The 13879-nt window shown below is 37.5% G+C and overlaps 1 protein-coding gene across 4 annotated transcripts in view; it reads left to right on the forward strand.

The window, feature by feature from the left end:
- The window catches only part of ARMH4 (armadillo like helical domain containing 4), a 100285-nt gene that overhangs the window by 35396 nt on the left and 51010 nt on the right, over positions 1-13879 (forward strand). The window lies entirely within an intron of this gene.

Consider the following 13879-nt stretch of genomic DNA (forward strand, 5'->3'; position numbering starts at 1 on the left):
CCCTTGCAATGTATATATAACTCCCAAAAGGGGATTTTTAATTTCCTAACAAAGTTTAGTCTTTAAAGGACAGCTGTACTCTGCTTCCCCTATTTATATCTAAGGAAAGCCATATTCTGAATGACTGAAGGCTGTCAGGAATACATCTGATCCATAGGCATGAATGGGGGCATGCCATGCTTTTGCAGTACGTAGAAGGTTTTTTTCTTCCAAATATTATGTAGTGGTAGATAAAACCACACAATGGGGATTTGCAAGAATGTGAAGAAAGAAAACTATTTAACTAGACAGTGTGGGGGTTTACCTAAAAGTCAACTTGTATTATATAATGATCCTATGCTTTACTCATTTAGGTTCAGTGTAATTTTGTGTATGATCCAGGAACCATGGAAAGACAGCACAGCCTGGTTCTGGACCACTATAGGACACACTGCACCCTATTAGCATGTCCATGGTAATTGCATTGTGCAAAATTTTAAAGCCTTGTTTAGCCTAATATTCTATCAAGGTTTTTACAAGGCTGCTGCCAAGACCAATTTAGTATAATACTTCTATATAAGTATACATTGCATTATTATATAATAATATATACCAGGGTTTTTTTGTATCTGCATAGTGCCTGGCGTTAGATAGACACACAGCAAACATATAGCTATATTAGCATAAAAAGAGTTATACAGGTAGTCCCTGGGAAGAGGACATCTGGCTTATGGACGACTCCTAGATACGAACAGGGCTTCCCTGCTCATTCCTGTGCAGGACAGGGGCTTGAAGGGGGGAGGCAGCGGTTTGCATGACTTGCAGAAGAAATCTTTTGGTAAACACAGTTAAATCTGTGGGTGATTTTAGGGGGGTGAGCTCTTTCTGCAGCCTCTTGTAACTCTTTAATGATCAAGACAAACTCTGTTGTTTGTTTTTTTTTTCATATCAAAGCACAGCTTGCTTCAGAAGTTAATAAATGTCTAGACCCCATAAAGATTTTTTTTTGCTTTGTTTGTGATTAACTCAAAGTGAGGATTTTATACAGTAACTGACACCATGCTGCCTAATAATATAATGAGACAAATATATGTCTTATTTGCATTTATTAAAATAATGTACTTGTTTCAACTTGCATACAAATTCAACTTAAGAACAAACCTACAGTCCCTATCTCGTATGTAACCCGGGGACTACCTATATTTCCAACTGTGAGCTATTGTGCTTTAATGTATAGTGTAACTTATTGTATTATGTAGTGTATATGAGTTTGACACCCCTGATTTAGAGGGTTTAAAGGGACAAATATGTGTAAAAGGGCATGACACAGAGTGAGGATTAAGAAGGGCTTGTGGAAGGCATAGCATTGTCCAGACAACTGTAAGGCTGGGTCTATATGGAGGTTTTTTAAAAACGCATGTAAACGTTCCTTTTGCATCTATATGAGTTTATATGCGCTTTTATTAGCATTTTAAAGCTTACCTTTAAAATGCTGGAAAACGCCTATGCCGTGTTTTCCAGTGTTTTTCACGTTTTCCCCGCATTTTCGACTAATTTGCATATTACGTGTTTAAAGACACAGGAAACCGTGGGGAAACATCCAATTAAAATCAATGAAAGCGTTTACACGCGTTTTCCCACGTTGTGGGGCGTTTTCCAGCGTTAACCCAGCGTTTTAATTTTTTAGGCGTTGCAAGCAACGTTTAAGATAAGTGTCATAAACATGCCTCAAGAAAAAAGTCCTGGTGTAGGTTAACCCATAATGTAATGTATGGGGATTTCAAAAAAAGGACTTTAAAAGCCTCAGGTTAAACGCTGGGGAAACAGTCCGTGTAGACTAAGCCTAAGCAGCAGTATATACACTTCCTCCATGTTATTTCTTTGAAATATTCAAAACATTGTTCTCTGTGCACAAGTTTTACGTTGATATTTTCATTGCCCAGCAGATTTATTAGAAAGCTAGAGCGATGTATAAAACAAACATCTGTAGTTGGGGCAAAGGTACAACCCAGGGGCCATAATCCACTCTCTGAAAATGTGATTGAGCTAAGAACATAGAAAGCAAAAATGATTTATTCAACCAGTTAAGAGTGGCAGTAGGTAGCAAAAGTGATTTATTCAACCAATTTCATGTCTTTGTGGTTACTTTAGAATCATCAGGTGTGTTCTGAGATATCAGGTTTCATTTACTAAAATGTGCAAATTATGGAGATGATTACGTTGCACCTGGTTGGTACCTACATTGAATACTGTCATAAATTTGTTAGTGCTCTTAGGTACTTTTGCTAGAACGTTTAAAACCCTTTTTCTATGTAGATGGAAAGAAATGTATTTTAGGGTGATGCACAAATGAATGCTGAATGTTACCAGCACACAAACACTTTTATTTGTCATAAAGAAGCAGCGATATTTCAGAGCCACAAAGGTTCTCCATCACACAACAATGAAGAAGTCTCCTAAAGGCTTGGTATGTATCATGGAGTTCTGCTTTCTATAACGTAATACTGCCATCCGTTGTTTAAACACACTTCTAATTTACGCCATCTAATTTATTATTGTTTATTCTGAACATATATAACAATTTTAATAATTTTTATAACTGTTATTATTAAACAGGATTAATATAGCGCCAACAAATTACGCAACGCTGTACATTAAATAGGGGAAGCAAATGACAGACAGTTACAGACAGTGACACGGGAGGAGGAGAGGACCCCGTCCCGAGGAGCTTACAATCTAGGAGATTGATAAAATGCAATGTAACCCAACACCCAATCAAAATAGATATTTCCATACAAACCAAAAAGTAACTTCATGACAATGACTTGCTGTGTAAGTTCTACTATTATAGTATGTGGTATAGTACTACTATTATAGTATAGTATAATATAGCATGAGTCAAATAATTCAATGTTTAGTGAGGAAATAGGAATACCACTGATGATGTCTGTTCCACTTGAAGCCTTTATATCAGCATAAGTAATTTGTTGGTACTTTTTACTGGCGTTAAGGATTAGTTTGTCATTAGGAATAAAAGACTTGTGCCTGGAGGTGGTTATAAAAGCGATCCACCCATGACTACCCCCCTCCAGCTTTGCAATTGTATCTTTCACCGGGGGCTTTATTCCTGCCAGTGCATCCCCATTGGAGTTGCAGAAGTGTTCAGGTGTTGGGGAATGTAGGCAAATACATCCATCTGAATACCAATGCTGGATTATTGGTTGTACTGGGGGTTAATGCTGGGACAGGGGTAAAATATCATTTTTAAGACATTAAAAAAAAGTGTAGATTGGTGATATGGCCTGCGTTTTTTTTGGGGGGATGGAGTGCAAAGTTTAGGCTTTATATGCCTATAGGTTTATGAGACGTAAATCCAGTCCTCTTGGCATTGAACATTTGATTGCTGTATTGGAGCTTTGGTCAATTCCTTCCCCCTGTGGGTCCTGTTGGTTCATTTTTATGAAGGACAGTTCTACAACAGTACAGAAGCCCAGGATATTACAGGAGTGGGATCTGCCAGTATATTTGCTGGAAAGATCATCTATATATTTTGGCTAAACCTCCAATATAAAGATCCAGTCTCTGATATCATACTAAGTAAGTCAGGTTAAAAAAAAGTCCATCAAGTTCAACCCCTAGAGAAATAAACATATTTCAGATATAAAACCTTATGGACATATTTATCCAGAGGAAGGCAAAAAAGACCCCTGGTACAATTTGCTCAAACGAGAAAAAAATTCCTTCCTGATTCCATGAGGCGATTGGATGTTCCCTGGATTCCCTCTGTTATCTTTACTTTAAAGCTTTAATACTCCTTTATATTCTTTGCTTTTAGAAAAGCAGCCAGTTTTTTCTTAATGCAATCTATAAAGACATGTTTATAATATTGACTGACATCCATAAAGTTTAAGGTAGGATACCAATTCTTTGTCTATTTTATGCAGCACTTTGATTGTTCTGTGCTATCTTGCTAGTTCTTTAAAACAGCAGGCTGTAAATGACAGCTTTGGTTTAACGCCAAGCCCAGAAGCCGAAAACATCAAACTTTTCAGTGGACTTACAGATCAGCAAGAATAAATTCCTGGTATGTTACTATATACAGCAGCATTATCATTTTTCTCAAGGGCTCTACCTTTTATCATTAGAAAGCAGTCATTGATCTGCAAGGAATTGATTTTGCCTAAAATAAGATTATATTAGTACACTTTAGGCAAGAAGAAGCATTTCCTAACTCTCCCTTTCCTGGGTGCAGCATTGTAACTTTATAAAAAGTCAAAAGGTGAAAGGCTGCAGCAGGCCAATCGTATCAGACATTTGTGAGCACAGCCAAAAACTTTACAGGTCCAGGATTTTACATGAGTCAGCATCACAGTCTAATAGGTGGATGCTGACCCTGGATAACACCTGAATAAATAATTGTCCTTCTAGTAGGAAAAACAAATGAAGTCTTTGTCAGGTGGAGAAATATGATCCCTGTTAAAGGTAATAAATACATAAAATAAATGTGTTACACCTCGTAGCATGCATGTACTTTTACATGAAAGCATTTTCTGATGCTATGTTTGCTTTAACTGTTCTGACCAAGGGTCTTCTAGTTATCATTTTTCTTGTGCATATTAGAAAATTAGAAATCAGATTATTGATTCTTCTAATTTAATGCAGTAGAAGGTAATGTGTTTTGCTGCATTGTCCTACAATTTGATATAGAACAGATGGTGGTCACAAAGACCCATTTTCTGGAGTTTAGGTCCTATGTTACATCGTCCTCTTCTATTCTAAGGGAAAAAAACTACTGTATTTTTTGCCGTATAAGACGCACTTTTTCTTCCCCAAAACTGGGGGGGGGAAAGTTGGTGCGTCCTATACGACAAATGTGTTATAAAATAATTAAAATAAGATACTCACCCGATAATATTTCTTCTTTAGTTTATAATATTTAGTTTTAATAGACTGTTATTTGTGTGGAGGTAATACAAGGTTTGGAAGGCAATCCATGTCAGAGAATTATGAAAACAGCATGCATGTAGGTAGGAGGAGGATGACAAAAACAGTTTGTCCTGACATTGGTGGCCTTTTAATTAATATTCCTCATTAATCTGGCAGGAGTTCAGCAAATTAATGCACGTTCAGCATGTCAATACACTTTCATTATCCTCCATGCAGCGTGAATAGCCGGGGCCCTGGTGATCACTGCAAACACTTAATCATTACTAGTCAAAGAGCTGTCACTATGTCTTTCAGAGGAATGAATATGTATGTTCTTCTCCCTGTGCATCGGAGGAATAGGAACACAGAATAATGTGTACCTGTACCTCAAAGTCTGAGTTCAAATGTAGTTCATGGCAAATGCAAGAGCCCATCTTTATGTCTACTGTATGGACGAATCCAGTAAAATGGTTTAAAGCTAAACTACAAGCAAACAGGTAAATAAATCCATATTGTATCTGTAAATTTTGTAGTTGTGTACGTTCATTCCTGTGATTTTTAAAGCCTTGCCTGTTCAACATTTGGTGGCTTGACTTTGACTGCGTTTTAGCAACACAGCCAGGTCGCTGCCTCAACCCCAGCCAATGAATGGACAGTGTAGGAGCAACATCAGGCTCATAAGCTAGTTTTTTGCTCACTCCTCCTGTTAGCATGTTCCCTGTCAGCACACGTGGGTGCAGTACATTTATTTTTTCAGCTGTAAAGGTGATCTGTCCATTACTTTGATCTTACTATGTGATTAGGTTTAAAAGGAAACCTATCATGATAGAAATACAGAAGCTACCACTGCTATCTCCAGAGCTGTCATCCTTAAATGAGATAGCATATTAATATCTTAGCAGGTTCCTGTTAAAGCCATTTTAAGGCTAACTTTTTTCTTGTAGTTTTGGAGAACCTTAAAAATGTTTTTTCATGTTTTTAGTGTTGTTCCCAGTTTCTCAGTTTGGGGTATTTCAGCTCACTTTCTGTCCTTGGGACAGCTAGAAATGAAATAAACTGAGCGGTTGTCACTAGGATGAGAAGACATACAGATGTCCCTTTATTTTAAATAGTACTGTTGATAAATCCAAATGATCAGTATATATTATATTAATAAATTGTAATACTTTAAAGTTGAACTTCATAAAAATCCCACAAACCCCCCCCTTCCTTCTCGCCTCTGCCCTCCCCAGCACATAGGGTAATTAAAAACGCAGCCCTTAAATCAGACACTTCTCCTGGCAGCCAGCAGATCCATAATGGCTTTGTTTTGAAGTTCTGCGCCAAGCGGCTGCATAGACTTCAATCTTCAGCCCGTCACTCTATTCTTAAGTTGATGGATGGGCAGCCTATTGTCTACAAAGCTGACAGGCGCTTTCATTTGTTCTTAAGGTTTACCTTGAGTTATGTTCTGTTTTCAGTCCTTGAAGCAGCTCAATATTAGCATAAATATAGTCCTAAAGCAGGGGTGCCCACAATTTTTTGGCTTGCGAGCTACTTTTAAAATGACCAAGTCAAAATGATCTACCAACAATAAAAAAACTTAGACTTAATAACTCCTGTGCATGGTAGAGTTTATTTTGAAAGCCAAGGCTCCGCAATCTACTCGCGTTGCCTTTGCGATCTACCGGTAGATCGTGATCCACCTATTGGGCACCCCTGTCCTAAAGATCTGTAAACTCAGTATTATCTGCTTCCAACATCACCAGACACATGCAAGCATTCAAGGTTATTTGTATTGTGATTGTTGGCCACCTGAAACTTGTAAGAGTTTTGTGGATGTCAGAGGCAACAATGAGATAAAAGTTTGTGTTCCATTAGTACAACCAGGAAAGTTCCAGGATCACTCGGCAGAGGGTGGTCTGGTTTACTACTAAAGTACTAGGCAGGGAGTCTGTACTCCACATAGACATCTAAAATACCATTTACAAAACCAACACTATCCTCTTTTGCTTAGTCCTCATGTTCTAATTTATAAAACCACCATGCAGCTGCCTACTTACCTTCAATGAATGTTTATGGAATCTCCAACAAAAATTCTCTGCAACACTGACCATCTTTGCTTGGTAAGCCCTCTGAAACCAGTATAGAATCTTACTCCAATCATCTCCAGTCTCAAGCCCAATATAGGTGTCCAATGGACATCAGAAGATTAAGGCTGGAAATAATCTTTTGTGAAGAACAAACAAGCACTGTGCACACACCACCATTTTGTTCTTTGGAGAGGGGATGGTTCCCATTGGGGGGATTGATGTGCACATGCCAGATTCTTTCCCATGACAAGCACGGCTTTCCATCTCAAGTGATGATTATCTGATGTGTACATAGCTTCAGAATATGATTCTGATACAAGTCTGTGGAGGTTCACTGTGCAACTGCAGGAAGGTAAAAAGGATTTCTATTGGAGAAGCTGTAAACGAAGGAGGCCATGGCTGTTGGCTAAGCAGCTGTAATGGTGATTGTTCAGCTTATTTGATCAGAAGGACAAGAAAGGCTGGTTTAGCATTGGTTTTGTTAAAGGTACAGCAGAGATGTGAACTTGGGATAAGAAAATTGAGTGTGTTGTAGCAAAAGATGCTTAAAAGGCATTGAAGAGGGAGGAAAAACATGGATAGGCGGGTAGAAAATAGAGCGACTGTTAGAAATTTGTGGTGACTTAACTAGTACAAGTGTCCTTGTCAATGGCCAAACAGGATTCCGTTCTCCTGGAAGTTGCTGTGTATCCGGCAGCAAAGATGGCTTCTTCATCTGATGAAAGGTCACGAACAGGGCCGCTGCATGCAGTCTGTGCCGATTGGTTAGTATGCTTTGTATACTTGCTGATTATGGCAGAAACTCGCTACCCACCAACGAGCTTATTTCCTTCTTAAGTGGTTAAGGGGAAATCTTTAAAGATCTATTGTACCAAAGGTATAGTTGTCCCCTTATGTGACACATGAATATGAACATTTCGTACATAATGTAGCATCTTCCCCTCCTACCTCCATTGTCCGACACCTAATATTTTGAGCTTCTATGTTGGAAGCAACTAGAAGCACCTTTAACCCTTCTCTCCTGTCCTTTTAGTAATTACCAATTTGATCACTCAAAAGTTAAAATTTTAGCTTGATGGAAAAATATATGAGAAATGGAAGATAAAAACTGTCTATAGATACACCTACATATAACTTTTGACTACAGTTTGTCAGTATTGTCAGCCTTTTTAGAGGAAAGAAGGAGCTCAGTGAAGACTAAGTAGCAGTTGACGATAGTTGCCACATGACCCTTGGCGGGCAGATGGTATGACCTTCTCTGTTTGTGTACATTCATCAGCAGTTGTAGATTGGCAGTTGATAGGAGGTACATAATGATACTAAAGCAAAGCGATTTGACCTCTGTAATGCATGGTATATTCAGTTAAGTGATCTAAAAATAACTGCTTTACTAAATACCTAGATATAGCAATTGTCTTCCGGCTGCTCCTGCGTATATTCCTACATGCATTTTACCAAGTACATGACTGAAGGGATTGATTGGAGATGAATAATACATGAAGGGGATAGTGAAGGTTTTTTTTTTTCCTCTCTACTCAAATCCAGCCGCATTTCTCCTGAATGCAGCTACTAATTGGACATCTTTCAGCACAGTCAATAATAATGCTGCCCTGGATTACGCCAGTGTTTACCAGACTAGCGGAGATTAAGAACTTGTCAGGAAGATATTAAATAAGGCTCAGGAAATGCATTATTCTGGGATTTGGATGTGTCACTCTATAAGAATAACTATGCTTTACATCATCAAAGTGAATGCAGATGGGATGCACAAAGTACAGAGATTTCCAGGCTTTTGTCAGTCTTAATAATGAGACAGAAATATAAAGCCACAAACTTAAGGCGGAACTTTATTTAAAAAAACAAACATAACACTTACCTTTGCATTTCAAGAGCCTTTAATCCCTCCATACTCCGATTCAAGTAGGCGATGTCCCGGGATTTTTCTTGTTTCTGGTGCGAACGAGACACCGGGCACCTCCTTATTCTTACATCACCCAATCAGCCACTGTAAGGTCACAAGATCATGTTAAGTTTCCTCTGGAAAATGTAAAAAAAAAACAGTGCAAAACGCACTGCGCAAACATTTTTTTACATTCCAGGAAAGCCCTTTCTGCGCATGCTTGAAGCCTCCTGAGCTACGTATGCATATCAGGTGGCTCCTAGATTCTGTTCAGTTTTTACTGCCGCAACAAGAAAGATGGAAAGAGAGCAGTTATCCCCAAAAAAGTAAAAACAAATTATTTTAAAAAATGTGAAAAAACAAGAACATTTTATAAAAGTTAGTCACCCTTTTATGTAATAAAAATTGTCATGATAGGTCCGCATATAAGCAATACTCCAGGAAACTTCTGGGAACTGATGAGGATATTCAGAAGTCATTGTATACATATAAGACTGCTAGATAAATCGGACATGGGCATACCAACCATCAACGTCAGGCAGGTAGATAGAGTAGTGACTGAAATTAACATACCGTACTACCAATATCCCAAAAATCACAGTAGTCCAGGTATAAACAGTCAGACAGACCTTTAGTCATGGCTGGAGCAGAAAGACTTTTTTGTTAATAAGGGACAAACTGAATGTCCAGCAGTCTATTTAGGAACTATTATTTGGGACAGGTGTGCACCACAGAAATGTTCTTTGGCTGCTTCTTACCTAGGCAGGCTCATATAAGCACAATTGAGAGAACCCACACAACTACTTTATAGGTACAGACCTGGATTGCTGAAAACAGAATGGACAATATCTGTGAAAGTGATTTTACAACATATTAAAATACCTTAGAGAACCAATCACAAAAATGATTGAAAAAGCATTCTTGTTAGCTTACCTACAATTGTCTAGCTAAAAAATATTTCTAAAATGTTCCATAACAGTGACTTCATTTCAACATCATCACTGGTCCTGCTGATTCTGTGATCTTCTAATCGGGAAGGACAACCTATGGACTATTTGGGTATTTGGTGTATGAGAGTATTTTGTATGGGTGTTGACATTCCTTCATGCTTCCAAAATTAAGGTAGTTTTTAGGTTTTATTTTAAATGCTCAAAAGTCCTATCATCAGAAAATATAGAAAGAGTTCTTCAAAACATAACTTGTCCTGCACACTGAATTTGGTATTTCGTTCACATTTACAGCTGTCAGTATGGTATGAAGTCACATCCACAGACTTGAGGAGTTATAATGACCCTAATGACAAATCAGTTGTATTAGTTGTAATTATACATGGCTGCATTCTATTGATTGGAATTTTAAGCAACTCTGCTGCTGGAAATGGCAAATTGAGAACCATGTATATCTTTATGAACAAAGAACTGAGATGTTCTTTAATTTTAACCAATCCACAGAGCCGTGTTAAAGTGCCCAATGATATAAGTGGTTGAATTAGAACTGGACATTACCAAAGGAACTAAAGCAAAGGGGAGGTATTAGAGCTTAGAGTTTCTAAGATATACTAGAAATGGTATAAATCAAATCTGGGGTTACTGAGGACAACACCAAAGTTTTCCTTTCCATCTATTTATGCATAAGAAACAATGAAATTGAAGAGGGTAAAGTTAGAGCTGAACAACACAAAAATGTAGGGATCTCCGTAGAATAATATTCAAAGCTTTAAATTAATAATATGAGCACATGAAATACACTTATATATATCCTCTACTTTACATACATAACATATTAGGGCTTTACTGAAGGGTGTGTAATATGGAGCTGCTTTAGTTAAGTAGCCCCAGGCTGCAGAGGGGAAGGGGTAAATTTTTGGTTTGATCTAAACCTAAACTAACTCTAAAGTCAATTGAGACTTGATATGAGATTGAAATCTGTTCAGCCAGTACCAGAATACTGCATCATGTGACTTGAAAAAGAGCTGTTTATCCAGTACTAAGTACAAAGTTATTATAAACCATGACTTGATAAAGAACTGTGATCCACCCTATAGAGTGGGGCCACGAGGCTCAAAAACAGAATACACTAATAATGTTATACTATAGAAAACTGAGAAAAAAAGACGTCAATCCATTGTGTCCAGCATTTTTTTTTTTAGGTTAATGGGAGCATTGTATAAACCTAAAAACAGACCACAGACATTTAAAGTTAACAATAGACAACTCTGTATCCTCTGTGACACTGAGCCACATTTGAACATTTCCTTGTCACAATAGTGCAGATAATTCGGCGGCTGCAGCTTTGGTTCTTTCTCTGCCTGATACCACTCCTGGGTCATTATCAGACATTGTTCTCTTCCATTGATATTCTCTCAGTATAAAATTAATAATGAGTTGTTAGTGAATGCTGTATAGGGCTAACTAGAGATGCTTTGAAAGTGGATCAGGACACTGCAGGGAATTAAAAAGATTAGCTGCATGTGGTTTTTATATAGATGATCTAGAGCTATTTAGGTGAATACTTGACACACACATGGTGCCTTTTGAGCTGCATAGGAAATATTTACTTGACAAAAATTTCCTTTTTTTTTAGTTTTTAGGTGGTAGTCATTTTTTAGTATATTTGTTTTTTTTTGTTCCCTTTTTGTTAAAACAAAGTAAAATATTAAGAATAAAAGACAATAGAACATTCCTTTAAACTTAAAATACTTATAAAAAAAGCTGATCACCATTAATAACTACTATTAATAAACTACTGTTTATTTCCAATATCCTTCAGATAGCCACCACAGGAAGCTATACTTATTCATCTATACCCCTTCACAGTCCCACCCCCTCCAACTTTTGGTCATTATTTTTATGATGCAAGGCTTCCAGGTAGGGGGACCAAGTGACACCTACCGGTCTAAGTGGCCATCAGAGAATGCTCCAGGTAAGCTCCTGCAGAGTGAATGTGGCAAGTTGCGGTTATTAGGTGAGTATAACTTCTTGGGTGAAAGCTGCTATCAGCCAATTTGCCCTGAAATGGAAAGTGTCTCTTTACCAAAATGGTAAAATTTATTAAAAGCATTTTAGGTAAACATGTACTCTTAAACTGTTTATCACCAGGTCAACACATTTTCTTTCCTTTATCTGCAAATAAAGTTTCAACTTCCCTTAATAGTACGAGTCTGACTGGTGGCTCCAACTAATAACACATCAATAGAGCTCCCATAGTAGGGTGGCACTTTTCTCCGTGCCCATATTAAAGAGTAGATGCAAACTCCTTTGATATACAGTTGTTCTGCATGCTGAGGAACGTTTTTATATACTTACCTACCACTGCTCTGGTGCTTGTTCTGGAACCCGCAGTTTCACTGAGCCTAGTGCTCATCCATGTGCTAAGGCAGTTCCTTAACAAAATAGAGAACATTAGTAGAATCAGGGTTTAGGTGCATTTTAAAACCACGATCAATTCAAAACTACCTTTTCTTAGTCTTGGTATTACTGTGTACCTTATGACGTAGTGCAGCTCTTCTCAAATGCTCTACCCTTGAGGAACCACTGAAATAATTTTCAAGTCTCCAGGGAACCCATAAAAATCAATTTCTTTGGTAGGTTTGGGTAAAAAGTGCTACAATGGTTGTCCCCCCCCAAGAGTGGTGGCTGGAATACCACCTTTGTAGACACCCAGAACATCATTAGAGTCATACAGTTGGTTCTGCCAAGTGGTGTTGGCCCCAGAACTACGCGAGCATCATCAAATGGGAAGTCAATCAACCATAGTTCAAGGACCCCTAGCAACCTCTGAAGAAACCCTGGGATTCCACCGGACCCTGGCTAAGAATTGCTGCCTTAAAGTCTGTAGAATCTTAATCTTCTTACTGCAACATAAAATAACTAGAAGATCCAACAGTGACAAGTCCTACATAACAACAGTGCACCACACTGAGCAAATGTGACATGTGTCCCTTCCTACACCAGAATCAGGGTTATCATGTTATGTTCATGCATTTAAAACGCCAAAGCCAGCCCCAACTGCAGCTTTACCTTAAAATGATGACCCTATATATACTTGAATACCAACCTTTGGCCTGAAGACTTATCAGTCACAATAGCCTTCCATGACAGTTTGATAAGATTTGCAAATGCACAAAAAACAAAAACACAAAAGAAGTTTAATTATGTATTCTGCTGACACAAGCTCTTCATTGAAGGAGATTTTATTTATTAGCTCCAATGATTCTAAGCAGTAGCACGTATTGTTAGACAAAGTGTTTGTAATCAATCTTTGATGACATGCAACTCGGACTGTGATCCAATAAATATCTACTGAAAACAAAAAGATTGGATGGATTAATAAATTAAGTTTAATAAAGAATTACAGACATTTTGAAATGTGTCGCTATTGGAGTGATAGGTCTTGTGATCCTTTATCTTGATCTTTGCAAAACTCCATATCTACTACTATAAGTTCAGAAATAAATTTTAAATAACTCTATCTATATTCTTCACTTGTTAGATTGATTAATAAAACAAAACTCCAGACAAACATCTAAATAAACAAATTACATTTATAAATATGGAAACTTTTTATGTTTACAAATGTTATTGCAGATATTAACAATTCTTATTATTCAGAAGACCCTGTCAAACAGCACGACCAGATCCAGAACATTCACCACAGGTGCACATGTAATTTTCACCACAGGTGCACATGTAATTTTCACCACAGGTGCACATGTAATTTTCACCACAGGTGCACATTTTAATTTTGCATCATTTTCAAATTTGCTGGGCAAGTTTATTCATTAAAAATATAAATTTAAAAGGAAGGAAATGGTGTGCAGGTGTTTTGTTTTGCTGCACCTGGGAATTATTTAGGTTAAAATTTAATAGGGCTTTAAACAGTTTGTGAAAAATGTACTTTTTCCACAAACAATGAAGAATTCCTATAAAGTTGCATAAAGTATTTTCTTCCATAGGAGGTAGTTGTGCTTATCATATTCCATAACAAAATAAAAGCTGCACAG

The sequence above is a fragment of the Pyxicephalus adspersus genome, chromosome 12 (genome assembly GCF_032062135.1).
Source record: "Pyxicephalus adspersus chromosome 12, UCB_Pads_2.0, whole genome shotgun sequence".
Classification (NCBI taxonomy): Eukaryota; Metazoa; Chordata; class Amphibia; order Anura; family Pyxicephalidae; genus Pyxicephalus; species Pyxicephalus adspersus.